At 42.3% G+C, this 13,533-nt stretch overlaps 1 protein-coding gene across 16 annotated transcripts in view; it reads right to left on the bottom strand.

Moving 5' to 3' along the window:
- Window positions 1-13,533, bottom strand: part of LOC102147868 (FERM domain-containing protein 3) — a 277,621-nt gene that overhangs the window by 116,015 nt on the left and 148,073 nt on the right. For 6 of the 16 annotated variants that reach the window (XR_011431334.1, XR_011431348.1, XR_011431347.1 and 3 more), the window contains one exon: window positions 5,723-5,851. The exons of 6 other annotated variants lie outside the window; for them this stretch is intronic. The gene's annotated coding sequence lies outside the window, so the exon portion shown is untranslated. Of the gene's footprint in view, window positions 1-4,046; window positions 5,408-5,722; window positions 5,852-13,533 lie in introns of those variants that run through there. 4 more of the 16 variants (XR_011431349.1, XR_011431351.1, XR_011431352.1 and 1 more) reach the window with 3 other exon arrangements.

Below are 13,533 nucleotides of genomic sequence, written 5' to 3'. Positions count from 1 at the left end.
ATGGGCATTTTAACTATGTTTATTCTTCCAATCCATGAGCAAGGAATAATTCTTTCTAATTCTTTATGCCTTTTCCAATTTCTTTCAATAATGTCTTATAGTTTTCAATGTACAGGTCTTTCACCTACTTGGTTAAATTTATTCCTGGGTATTTTATTCTCTTTGTTGCAGTTGTAAATGAGATTGTTTTCTTGACTTCTCTTTCTGCTAGTTCATTATTAACGTATAGAAATGCAACTGATTTTGTATGTTGATTTTTTACCCTGCAACTTTACTGTATTCATCATTTCTAATAGCTTCTGGGTGGACTCTTTAGGGTTTTCTATATAAAGAATCATGTCATCTGCAAATAGAGACAGTTTTACTTCCTCCTTTAAAATGTGGATCCCTTTTTTGTCTTTTTCTTGCCTACTTGCTCTGGCTAAAACTTCTAGTACTATTTTGAATAAGAGTGGTGAGAGTGGGCATCCTGGTCTTGTTCAAGTTCTCAGAGGAATAGCTTTCAGTTTTTCACCTTTGAATATGATGTTGGCTGTGGGTTTGTCATATTTGACCTTTATTATGTTGAGGTACTCTTTTTCTATATCCATTTTATTGAGAGTTTTTATAATGAATGGATGTTGGATCTTGTCAAATGCTTTTTCAGTATCTATTGAGATGATCATGTGATTTTTATTCACCATTTTGTTAATGCGGTGTATCACATTGATTGATTTACAGATTTGAACCATCCCTGCATCCCTGGAATAAATCCCACTTGATTGTGGTGTATGATCCTTTCAATGTATTGTTGTATTCGATTTGCTAATAATAATTTTGTTGAGTATTTTTCTATCTACGTTCATCAGAGGTATTGGCTTTAAATTTTCTTTTTTGTGTTGTCTTTGTCTTGTTTTGGTATCAGGGTAATATTGGCCTTGTAAAATGAGTTAGGAAGCATCCTGTCCTCCTCAATTTCTCAGAATAGTTTGAGAAGGATAGGTATTAAATCTTCTCTTAATGTTTGGTAGAATTTGCCAATCTGTCTTGTCCTGGACTTTTGTTGGTGGACGTTTTCTTTCTTTTGGGTGATGTCCCTGAGCTAACATTTGTTGCCAGTCTTCCTCTATTTTGTATGTGGGATGCCACCACAGCATGGCTTGATGAGCAGTGCATAGGTCTGTGCCCATGATCCAAACCCTTAAACCACAGACCACCAAAGTACAGCTTGCAAATTTAACTACTATGCTACTGGGCTGTCCTGAGGAGGTTTTGGATTACTGTTTCAATCTCTTTACTTGTGATTGGTCTATTCAGATTCTCTATTTCTTCTTGATTCAGTTTTGGGAGGTGGTATGAGTTTAAGAATTTATACACTTTTTCTAGCTTATACAATTTGTTGGCATATAGCTTTTCATAGTATTCTCTTACAGTCTTTTGTATTTTTGTGGTCCCTTGTAATTTCTCCTCTTTCATTTCTGATTTTATTTACTTGAGTCTGCTCTCTTGTTTTCTTATTGAGTCTGGGTAAGAGTTTGTCAGTTTTATTCACATTTTCAAAGAACCAGCTCTTAGTTTCATGGATCCTTTCTATTGTTTTTTAGCGTCTTTTAAAAAAATTACTGCTCTGATATTTATTACTTCCTTTATTCTTCTTACTTTGGGCTTAGTTTTTTCTTCTTTCTCTACTTCTTTTATGTATAGTGTAAGACTGTTTATTTGAGATTTATCTTGTTTGTTGAGGTAGGCCTGTACTGCTATAAATTTCCCTCCTGGCACTGCTTTTGCTGCATCCAATAATGTTTGATATGTTGTGTTTTCATTTTCATTTGTCTCCAGGTATTTTTCGATTCCTCTTTTGATTTCTTTATTGACTCAATAGTTGTTCAGTAGAACGTTGTTTGGTCTCCACATATTTGTGACTATTCCCACTTTTTTCTTGTGGTTGATTTACAGTTTCATACCACTGTGCTTGGAAAAGATGCCTGATATGATTTCAATCTTATTAAGTTTATTGAGGCTTGCCTTTTTCCAAACATATGATCTCGAAGAATGTTCCATGTGTGCTTGAGAAGAATGTGTATTATGCTATTTTTGGATGGAGTGTTCTATATGTATCTACTAAATCCAGCCTGTCTAGTATTTAATTTAAGGCCATTGTTTCCAGCTTCACTTTCTGTCTGGATGATCTAGCCATTGACATAAGTCAGGGATTAAGGTCCCTTACTACTATTGTGTTGCTGTCAACTTCTCCCTTTAGGTCTGTTAATAGTAGCTTTATATAATTTGCTGCTCCTGTGCTAATAAGTATTATATCTTCTTGTGGGAATGTCCTTATTATCATTATATAATGCTCATCTTTGTCTCTTGCCCTCTTTTTTGTTTTGAAGTCTGTTTGTCTGGTATAAGTATGGCTATGCTCACAGTTTTTTTCTTGCCATTTGTTTGGAGTATCATCTTCCATTCCTTCTCTCTGAGCCTATGTTTGTCTTTAAAGCTGAGATGTGTTTCCTGGAGGCAGCATCTTGTTGAGTCTTGTTTTTTAATCCATCCAGCTGCTCTGTGTCTTTTGCTTGGTGAATTCAATCCATTTACATTTAAAGTGGTTATTGATATATGAGGGCTTAATAGTGCCATTTTATCTTATGTTTTCTGGTTATTATATATTTACATTTTTTCTTCTTTCTTGTATTTCTGACTGTCATTTCAGTTTGGTGGTTTTTTGTGATGGTTTTCTCTTTATTTATGATTTGTGACCTTCCTCCAATTTTTTGTTTTGTGGTTACCATGAGGTTTGTATAAGAGATCTCCTAGATGAGATACTCCATTTTCTGATAGCCTCTTACTCCATTGGACTAGGCAGGTTCTGTCTTTTCCTCTTACCTTTCTATGTTTTTGTTGTCACAAATTATTCTTTTTTGTGTTGTGGGTTTGTCACCAAACTGAAGTGGTTAGAATTATTTTTGATTCTTCCCTTACCTTTATCCTTTATGGTATAATTATGTGTTTACTAACCTATTTTCTGTCTGTCTATTTATCTTCTCACTCAAAGCTTTGTAAACTTTTGCCTTTTTGTTTCAGGTAGGAGGGTTCCTTTCAATATTTCTTGTGAGGTAGGTCTGTGACAATGAATTCACTTAGTTTTGTTTGTCTGGGAAAGCTTTTATTTCTCTTTCATATCTGAAGGATAGTCTCACTGGATAGAGTATTCTTGGCTTATTGTTTCTGTCTTTCAGTATTTTGAATATCATTCTATTCCTCTTAGCTTATAGGGTTTCTACTGAGAAATCCACCGAAAGCCTGATGGGAGTTCCTTTGTAGGTTATTTTCTTCTCTCTTGCTGCCTTTATTATTCTTTCTTTGTCATTTACTTATGAAAGTTTTAATATTACATGCCTTGGAGAAGGGCTTTTTGCATTGAGATAATTAGGAGTTCTGTTAGTTTCATGTATTCATATATCCATTCCTTCCCCAGGTTTGTGAAGTTCTCAGCTATTATTTCTTTGAATAAGCTCTCTGCTCTTTTGTTCCTCTCTTCTCTTTCTGGTATGTATGTTATGCTTATGTTACTTATTCTAATTGAGTTGGATATTTCTTGTAGAATTTCTACATTTCAAAAAAATCTTAGTTCTCTCATCTCCTCCACATCAATCATGTCTACATTTCTTTTTTTTTTTTTTAAGGTATGCTTTTTGGTGAGGAAGATTGGCCCTGAGCTGACATCTGCTGCCAATCTTCCTCTTTATTTTTCCTCCCCAAAGCCACAGTACATAGTTGTATATCCTAGTTGTAAGTCCTTCTAGTTCTTCTATGTGGGATGCCATCACAGCATGGCTTGATGAGCAGTGTGTAGGTCTACAGCCAGGATCCGAACTGGCAAACCCTGGCGCTGCCGAAGTGGAGCGCATAAACTTAACCACTCAGCCATGAGGCCGGCTCCTATTTCTAGATTTCTATCTTTGAGCTCACTACTTCTCTCTTCCATATGGTCTGCTTTATTTTTAATGTTTTCTACATTATTTTTCATCTCATTAATTGTGTTCTTCATCTCCAGAATTTCTGTTTGGTTTTCTTTTTTTTTTGGAGTTTCAATCTCTTCAGTGAAGTATTCCTTCTGTCCATTAATTTCATTCCTGAGCTGACCGAACTGTCTTTCTGAGTTTTTTTGTAGCTCATTGAGTATCTTCATGACAGCTATTTTGAATTCTCTGCCAGTTTGATTGTAATCTTTTCTGACATCAAGCTTGGTTTCTGAGGAGCTGTCATTTTCTTTCTCTTCTGCCATGTTACTACAGTTCTTGATGGTGTTTGATGAATTGATCCTCTGTCAGCACATTGTGGTAATACTCACCTTTCTTATTTGAGTACAGCTTTGGCTACTTTGGTTCTGAGCTGCTTCTGGTTGTATTTGAGAGCCTGCACTTTCATTCTCCACTGCCTCTGCCAGAGGCATCATCAGTGCCCTCCTTGTCCTGCTTGTGCCCCTGAGGTTGCCAGTGCATTGCTGCTTATGATGTTACTGCAGTCTCAGGTGTTGCCACTGGGGTCACCAGGCTGCAAGCATTTCTGCTACTTCTGGGACTGCCTGAGTCTCATGTCCTCTACTGTATTTCAGTGGGCTCTCCACATTCTCAGATGCTGCTGCCCCTTGTACCAGCTGTGCTGCTGCCCTAAGTTTGTTTGTGGGTGCTGGTTGCTCTGTTGCCAGGGTTCTGGGTCTGTGGGTGTTGCTACTGCTGCAGGGGGCCCAGGGACCTGGGGATTTGTGAGCAGTCCCTGCTGCAGTGGGAGCTAGTGTCAGGGGTGCTGCCATTGGGAGCTGGGTCATCACTTCTGCTATGGTTCCTGAAGCCTCTGGTCACAGGTTCACCTGCTACCAGTGGGGTTGAACAGAGACTAACCAAGGAGAGGTCGTTATTCCTGTTCACTCATGCAGCCTCTGTTCTCTGGTGCTAGCTGGTATGTGTTTAAAAATCAGGTCTGAGTGTGCAACCCCAGGAAAATCCGAGTTTTGCATGTTGTCCCCACAGTTGGAAAGATCTGGCTACTACTAGGGGAGTATGAGGGGGCACCCACATTAGATCTACTGGGAGATGGGCAGGGAGCAAGCCGTGCCTAAAGTATTTGGTCCTGGTGGGTCTGCTTGCAGTCGTATGGGCTGGGTCCACTAGGGGACATGTAAGAAGCAACCCACACCCTTGTTTCTCCTCTCCCAGAGTCTGCTCTCACCCACACATGTCAATGTGAGGATCCACGCCCCAGATCACTGCTGAGAGGAAAGGGGTAGGGGGCTGCTCTCTTGTTTCCACTTCCTACCAGGGATCCAAACCACCCACCTTCAGATGTATAGATGCATAGATCTCTTAGGCATCCTGTTGTGCTCTGTAGGTAATCCTCTGTTGGTCAATGGATGCTCAATTGGTTGTAACTTAGAGGGGAGAGACAAAGGGAATAACTCACTCTGCCATGATGCTGACATCACTCCCACATTAATTTTTCACAGAGAAGAACTGCATCCTGAAATTCTTATAAGTGTGCAATGTTCTTTCATGGGAGTGTTATAATGCATTCAGGTTATACAGCTGAGCTATCAAGCTAATGGCTATAACATGCAATTTCTTACAGATATAATTATCTACACTTCTTCTGTACAAAAATGACACAAATGTCTCAATAATTACATTATACAAAATTAAGCATTTTAAACTAAGCAGTAATGTTTGAAATTATAGCCAATACCCACCATGAAACCCCATATTTGCTACCTCTAGGTAACAAGGTACTTGCTGTGAAGGAAGCAGCAAGGCAATCACATCTTCTGCAGCCAAGTACCCACATTGAGAGATGCACCTGATTAAGTGACTGCACGCACCTGAGTAGAGAGGATAGGAAAACCAATTCCAAGTTTAGTATGATCCTTTTTGCTCTGTAATGAATTTACCTCATCCTTTCACTGCAACTCTAAATGAGGCACAACTTACATCAAGCACCAAAATTTGTTACTTATGGAAGTAACATCTGTCAATTGCCTGAATCATTAACTTCTTTTATTTATCTATTTATGGGCCTTGTTCTGGAAAGGATTTAAGACAGGAAACATTAACTGTTTCTAGGTAAAGACTTGGGATGACTCACAAGACTGGGCAGTGTCAGTAGGGAGAACACACAAACACCTAAGTTCCAAAGGCAACTGCATCCCATTATAAGTAGTAATGGTACCTACTCTGAATGATGCCTTGTGCTAGGAGCTGGGGATACAGAGGAGAGTACAACAGAGAAGTTTCTTGAGAGTAATGGAGCCTACATTCTGAAGGGGTACCCAGCACCAAAAGTGAGGTTAACATGCCAGGTAGCCTAGCAAAGCTCAAGTCTAATTGGAGAAGAGATGCTCTGAGTCTTGATATTTGCCTCCAAACATCTGAATAACCATATTTTATAAGAAAAAAGAAGGAATTGCTGTGGCTATAGGCCATAAATGGCTACTCTTGGTGAAAGTCAGAAGGATGCCAATATGGGCCAATAAAAGAAAGAATTGTTTAATAAATAGACTTGTCCAAGAATGGAATAGAACGTATTGTAAGGTAATGAGCTCCCAGTCACAAGAGGCACCAGCAGAGTTGGCAAGATTCATCTGGTATGTTACCTGGAAGTTGGCTGTGATGGGTAAAAGCAGATGCTGGGGAACATTAAAGGCTCCTTCCCATTTTATGATTTGGGAGTCTTCAAACACAAAAAATACCTTGACCATCTCAGCCCTCATAATTATACCTTTAAATAGAAGCTTTAATGATCACATAATGATATAATAGGCCATAATTTCCTTGGTTTCCTGTTATTCAGAGTCAGAACTACTAAGCACCGATTTCTGATCACTATGCTGTGGTTTTGGGCACCAAGTGGCTTCAAAATGCCAACTGCCTCTCTAAAAATCTTTTAAATAAAAAAGCACTGTAGTAATTGCCAAGGCACACCAGCCATGCGGGCAAAGGCAGGTCTGCAAATACTACTGATATTGGAAGCAAAGACTCTCTTGGTAGGCAGACTTTCTAAGGTGGCCCACAATAATGTCCTGCCCTAATCCTTGGAACCTATCACCATGATGAGAGAACAGTCTCATGCTTCTGCTGTGCTACGTGGCACAGTTGACCTTCACACAGGGAGGTTATCTTGGATTATCCAGCGTGGCCAAACATAATCACGTGAGCCCTAGAAGCTAAGACCTTTCTCCAGCTGGTGGCAGAAGAGAAGTCAGAGAGAGTCAGAGCATGAGAAGAATTCGATGCACCATTGCTGGCTTGAAGATGCAGGGGGCCACATGACAAGGAATGTGGGTGACCTCTGGAAGCTGAGAGTAGCTCCTGGCCAACAGCCAAGAAAAGGGGGCCTTCAGTTCTACAACTGAAAATAACTGGATTCTACCACCAACCTGAATGACCTTGGACACAGATTCTTGCCCTGAGCCTCTAGATAACAGCCCAGCCCAGCCGATGCCTTGATTTTAGCTTTGTGATTCCCTGGGCATAGGACCCAGCTGAGCCCACCAGACTGCTGGTTACAGAGCTAATAAATGGGCGTTGTTTTAAGGCACTCACTGTGGTCATTTGTTACACACCAGGAGATAACCAATCCAGAATTCAAATGGTAAAGACCAAGCGTTTTAAACCAGACCTAAGAGTTGGAATGATCGACTCTCACGGGCCACACCTCCACCAGCTAAGTGAACCAGGTGAGTCCAGTCCCTGAGGAGTCTGAGGAAAGTGCACCCTGGTTGACTTAGGTGAAATCATGGTGAGAAAAGGCCCACCTCCACCTCACACCTGTAAAAATGGCTATCATCAAGAAGATTAAAAAACAAGTGTTGCGAGAATGTGCAGAAAAGGGAATCCTTGTGTACTGTTGGTGGGAATGTTAATTGGTGCAGCCACTATGGAAAATGTTATGGAGGTTCCTCAAAAATTAAAACTGGAACTACCATATGATCCAGCAATCCCACCTCTGGGTATATTTCCCAGGATATTGAAGAGATATATGTGCTCCCATGTTCACAACAGCCAGCATATGGAAATGACCTAAGTGTCCATCAATGGATGAATGTATAAAGAAGATACGGTCTATTTATACAATGGAATAATTTTCAGCTGTTAGAAAGAAGGAAACCCTGTCATTTGTGACAACATGGATGGACCTTGAGGGCATTATGCTAAGTGAAATAAGGCAGATAGAGAAAGACAAATACTTTATGGTTTCACCTGTATGTGGACTCTAAAAATTCTGAACTAATAAAAACAGGGAGTAGAAAGGTGGTTACCAGGGGCTGGGGGTGGGGGGTGGAATTAGCGAGATATTCCTAAGGGGTAAAGACTCACCACTAAAAGATGAATAAGTTCTGAAGATCTAATGCACAGCAGAGTGATTGTATTATATACTTAAAATTGCTAAGAAAGTAGATCTTAAATGTTCTTATCACAAAAAAGAAATAATTATGTGACACAGTAGAGGTATGATAGAACACTATAGTGGTAATCATATTGCAGTATATAAATAGATCAAATCAACACTTTACATCTAAATCTTAGACAAGGTTATATATCAATTATATCTTGAGTAAAAAAAGAAAGAAAGGCCTAACTCATTCCCACAAGAAGGCCGGGGGGAAGGCACAAGGGGAAGCCCCAGTGGGGGGCCCTGGGTGATCAATGCTGGGTGAGACTCTCGTGCTCCTCAGAGGAGGGGGGGGTTCCCTGCAGCTGGTGACAGTGGGGGTGGAAGGTGAATGATGAGGAAACACCTGGGGTCCTACTGTAATTTCAGGTGTGCAATGAATGTTCCTGACACCCAGATGTACACTGCTCTGCTAGGGTTTATGTTTGGTGTTGACAGCCCTCAGAGAGGAAGAAGGTGGGGGCTGGGGACTAGGGAAGCCCTTGCCAGCTCCCCCTCCAAAGCCAAGACCATGTTTATCTCCTGAGCTTGAAATTCACACAAAAGTAGAGCCGCCTGTTCTGGACCACTGCACATTCTGGCAGCCTTGGGCGTACCGAAACTTCTGACCAAACAGGGCACATCTCCCCTGGAGTAGTGCACTAGCCTCCTAAGGGGTCTCCCTGCCTTTGCTCCTGTCACCCTGGGCCTACTCTCAACGCAGCAACTGAGGGATCCTCTTAAGACACACAGTCTGAGTAGGCCAGCCTCTACCAGAGCTTTCCAGTGGCCCCCAAGTTCTCCCAGTGACCTGTAACACCCTCATGGTGGGCCCCCACTCCCTCTCTGGGCTTCTCTCCCAGCCCTCTCCCTTCACGCACTCCACTCCCTCATGTTCCTCAAATACACCATACTCTCTTCTGTTCTAAGACCTCTGAGCTTCTTCTCCTTTCCAGAACGCTCTTCTCCCAGATATCCACTCGGCTCTCTCCCTCACTTCCTTCAGCCTCTGCTCACATATCACCTCAGGAGAGAGACCTTCCCAGACCACCTATGGAGAACACCCCTCTTCCCTGCTCTGCTGCACTCTAACCCCTTACCCAGCTTTATCTTCTACACAGACCTCATCAGCACCTGTCCTGATTTTGATTTGCGTGAGTGTTTGCTTCCTGTCAGCCTCTCCCCACAGAGCAGAAGCCCCATGAGGTTATCTAGTCTGGTCCACCACTGTTTCCCAAGATCCCCTCTGGGTACCTGGCACAGCGAATATCTTCTGAATGAATGAATGACAGGAAGTCTTCTAGAAGATGTTGGGTGGTCAGACTGGGTCAGCTAGAGTCAAACAGCAAGCAATGCTGGGTTCTGGAGACACCAGTATAGTGGATGTCAGAGTTGCTGCATGAAGTTCAAAGACAGACTTTCCCTATTCATTCTTTCAGTAAACAATTTCTACGCATCTACTTTGTGCCAGGTGTCTATTCCTCTCAGGAGAATTTCTTACATGTCGGATAAGGAGAGCACCCCTCCTATAATAATGCACCATAAAACAGGTATTTTACAATGATTCTCATAGTACAATGGAATAGTCTAGAAAAACCCATGCTATTGGGAACTGGTGTAAGATGTGTCATACATACATAAACACGTGAGAATGTTCAGAACTGCTAACTTGCAAGGTCTCTCTTGTGTTTTCCAGCCTAATTATTTCCTCAGATTACCAGCTTGTTTGTCTTCTTTGGACTCCTCAATTTAGAATGAGTCCACAAGGAGGAATTTCCCCCTCCAGTTGGATCAGAGAGTGCTCAAGGAACCGGAGGCCGTGGAAACCCGCTGGTGACTCAGGAGTGTTCTATGATTAGCCAGGTGCCAAGGCCATCTGATCGGCAGCTGGGGCCACGCTGTTTACTAAGAGGATGACTTACAGATGGGAGGGGAGTTGTGCAGGCTTAGCAGAGGGGCAAGAGGACAGGTGCGGCTGGGAGAAATGGGAGAGCCACCAAGGTCATCCTAATAAAGTGATCAGGTTTCCACCTCATGACTCTACAGCTGCACCTGGTCTGCATTCTCAGCACAAGAACTATGTTCTCAAAAAGGTCAGCTTCAAAATCATCAAAAAGTGATCTGCTCATGGTGCTGCTTGAGCACGTCATGAAGAATATTTGCAAACAGTCTTCTCTTCTCTAGGCACATTCCCCTTGAGTTGCCTAAATTTTTAAGTTCCTTCCCAGGATGTGGGAAGAAAATTTCCTGCACCGTGGGCTTACAGGTCTGGAGAAGGCAGGTTCTTCATGATCCCACAGATGTGGCTGTGGAAGAGCTTGTGAGAGCCCCAGAGGCCCGACCACACAGGAGCCTCATCCTGGAACAGATAGACAAACACCTACTGGAGGAACGTCAAAGGGGAAGGTGGAGTGTGCCGAGGACAACTTGAGCAACCGCAGCTCGTGATGAACGTTCACTGCCTGCCAGGCCCGGGCAGCTGCAGCGCGGACGGCTCTGACCTCTTCAGCTGCAGCAGGACGACCACCTCACCCCTGGACAGGTCTGCGAATGGTCCCGGCCTGTCCTGTTCTCAAACAAAAGCTTTCCAAAAACTCCAAAAGCCCCTAAATCTTTAGCTGGCTCTGTGTACTTAAGAGTTTCCTATTTATTAAAAAAAAGTTAAAGCTAACAAACCAGTTTGTAATGGCCCAAACTGTTTATCAACAGTAGAAAAAATAACTAAATAATGTCATATTCATAGAACTGACTCCCATACATCAGTGAGAATTAAAGAATTACAACTACAAGCAGCAACAAGGATGCATCTCAAAAACACGACAGTGCGCAGAGAAAGCCAGACGCAAGAAGACAAATGGGTGCCGACCGCACGATGCCTTTATGAGAAATTCTATGAAGTTCACCAACGGGCACCTCTAACCTATGGTGTTGGAAGCCAGGATGGTGGTCACCCTCCAGCAGTCTCACCCGAGAGGAGGCATGAGGAGGGCTTCTGGGGTGCCAGTCATGGGGTGTTTCTGGATCTGGGTGCTGTCACCCCAGAGTGTTCGCTTTATAAAAGTGTGGCAGGCTGTACACTTATAATTTTACTGTACAGTTATAATTCTTTTCCATCAGCATGTCATACTTCCATTGTTAAAAAAGCAGTTCATTGATTATTATTTTGAATCTTCTTAATAAACATGTACTGAGTTTACACCGGCCTGCAAACCCCTGTAGGACTGGCCCGACCATCTCTCTCACTTCATCTCCTGCTGCCCTTGCGCTTGTTCAATCAACTCTTACTGTTCTCTCTCACACCACCCAGAGCCTTGCACTGGCTGATCCTTCTGCTTGGAATGCTCTCCCCACAGATATCTGCAGGGCCTGATTTCTCACCTCCTGCACATTTTACTCTAATGCAAGGGATTGACGAGCTGCAGCCTGTGGCCAAACTTGGTCTACTGCCTGTTTGTGTAAATGAAGTTTCATGAGGCACAGCCATGCTCATTCCTTTATGTAATGTGTAGGGCTGCGTTTGCACTAAGACGTTGTTGAGCAGTTGGCCAGCAAAGGATAAAGTATGTACTCTCTGGCCCTTTGCAGAAAAGGTTCGCCAACCCCTCCTCTCAGGCCACCTTCCCAGGGAGGGCTTCCCTGACCTTGTTTAAAACTGGAATCCACTGGATGTGGAGAAACGGGGACCCTTGTGCACTGCTGGTGGGAGTGTAAGTTGGGGCAACCAGTATGGAAAACAGTATGGTGGTTCTTCAAAAAATTAAAGAGAGAACTACCATATGATTCAGGAATTCCACTTCTGGGTATTTACCGAAGGAAAAAAATCACTACATTGAGAAGATATCTACATCCCATGTTCGCTGCAGCATAATTCACAATAGCCAAGACATAGAAACAACCTAAGTTTCCATGGATGGAAGAAGAATATTATTCAACCACAAAAAAGAAGGAAATCCTGCCATTTGCAACAACGTGGATAGACCTTGAGGGCAATATGCTAAGTGAAATAAGTCAGAGGACAAACCTCATATGATCTCATTGATATGTGCAATCTAAAAATAAAAGAATTCATAGAGACAGAGAACTGATGGATGGTTGCCAGAGGCAGAGGCTGAGTGGTAAGTGAAATGGATGAAGGCCATCAAAAGGTACAAACTTCCAGTTACAAGATAAATAAGTCCTGGGGATGTAACGTACTGCAAGTGCATGCTAGTAAAAATTTCAAGAGAAACTGGAATCCATCCCCACTCCCCTTCCCTCCCACTTTGCCCCTCCCCTCAACATTTCACCCAAAGCATTTACCAACAACTGGCAGACTCCAGATATTACTGTTGTTGTTGTTGTTTTAAATGTTTCGGTCTCCCATAGGAGAATGTAAGCTCCATGAGGGCAGGGCTTTCTGTGTGTTTTGTTCTCTGACTGTGACCCTAGCACCTCAAGCAGGGCCTCACACAGAGTGATAATTCTATAAACGTGTGGGAGCAGTGAGAGCACTGGACTCAGCTGATGTGCCAGGTGCTACGCTGACCAACTCTATAATCTTTAGCTCATTTACATTCTTTGCCTCATTCAGAGGATTTTTTTTTCCTAGTGTGGGTAGGTCTAAGTTGAAATGAGATCTTTGGCAGGCATAATTTCTTTTAAAATTTCAGTGGATTAGGGGTAGCAGCAGCCATGGTAGAAAGTACTCAATATTAGCATCTGACCCTAAAGAGTGGGGATGAGCTTAAGAAAGAGAGGGGTGTGATATTAGGTTTGTCTACTTTAAGCCAAAACAAATTGCAAAGCTGAAGAGCCCCTGTCAAGAAAGAACCATCCTTGGGAGCAGCTCATATGATCCTGGGGTCCTATGGCCCTCATCCTGGGAAAAGCAGGAGCTGATGGCAGCAGAGTTTGAATTCTTAGCTCACTCCCAGAGTTATTTTCCAATTCCTCAGTAAATCTTCACTTTCTCTCACAGTGAAACAGATCCAAGGATGGGATCTCTCAGTATTACTTCTTACAGCTACCTGTGAATTTACAACTATCTCTAAATAAAGAATTTAATTAAAACTATATTTCCAAGGGTTTGGCTCTGTTTACTCTTCATTCTTGAGGACAAAGGAAAGCTGGAAAACACACACATTCTTCTGTGCT

Source organism: Equus caballus, chromosome 23, assembly GCF_041296265.1.
Source record: "Equus caballus isolate H_3958 breed thoroughbred chromosome 23, TB-T2T, whole genome shotgun sequence".
Lineage (NCBI taxonomy): Eukaryota > Metazoa > Chordata > Mammalia > Perissodactyla > Equidae > Equus > Equus caballus.
The sequence above is the reverse complement of the archived record's forward strand: the minus strand, read 5'-3'. Positions and strand labels throughout refer to the sequence as shown.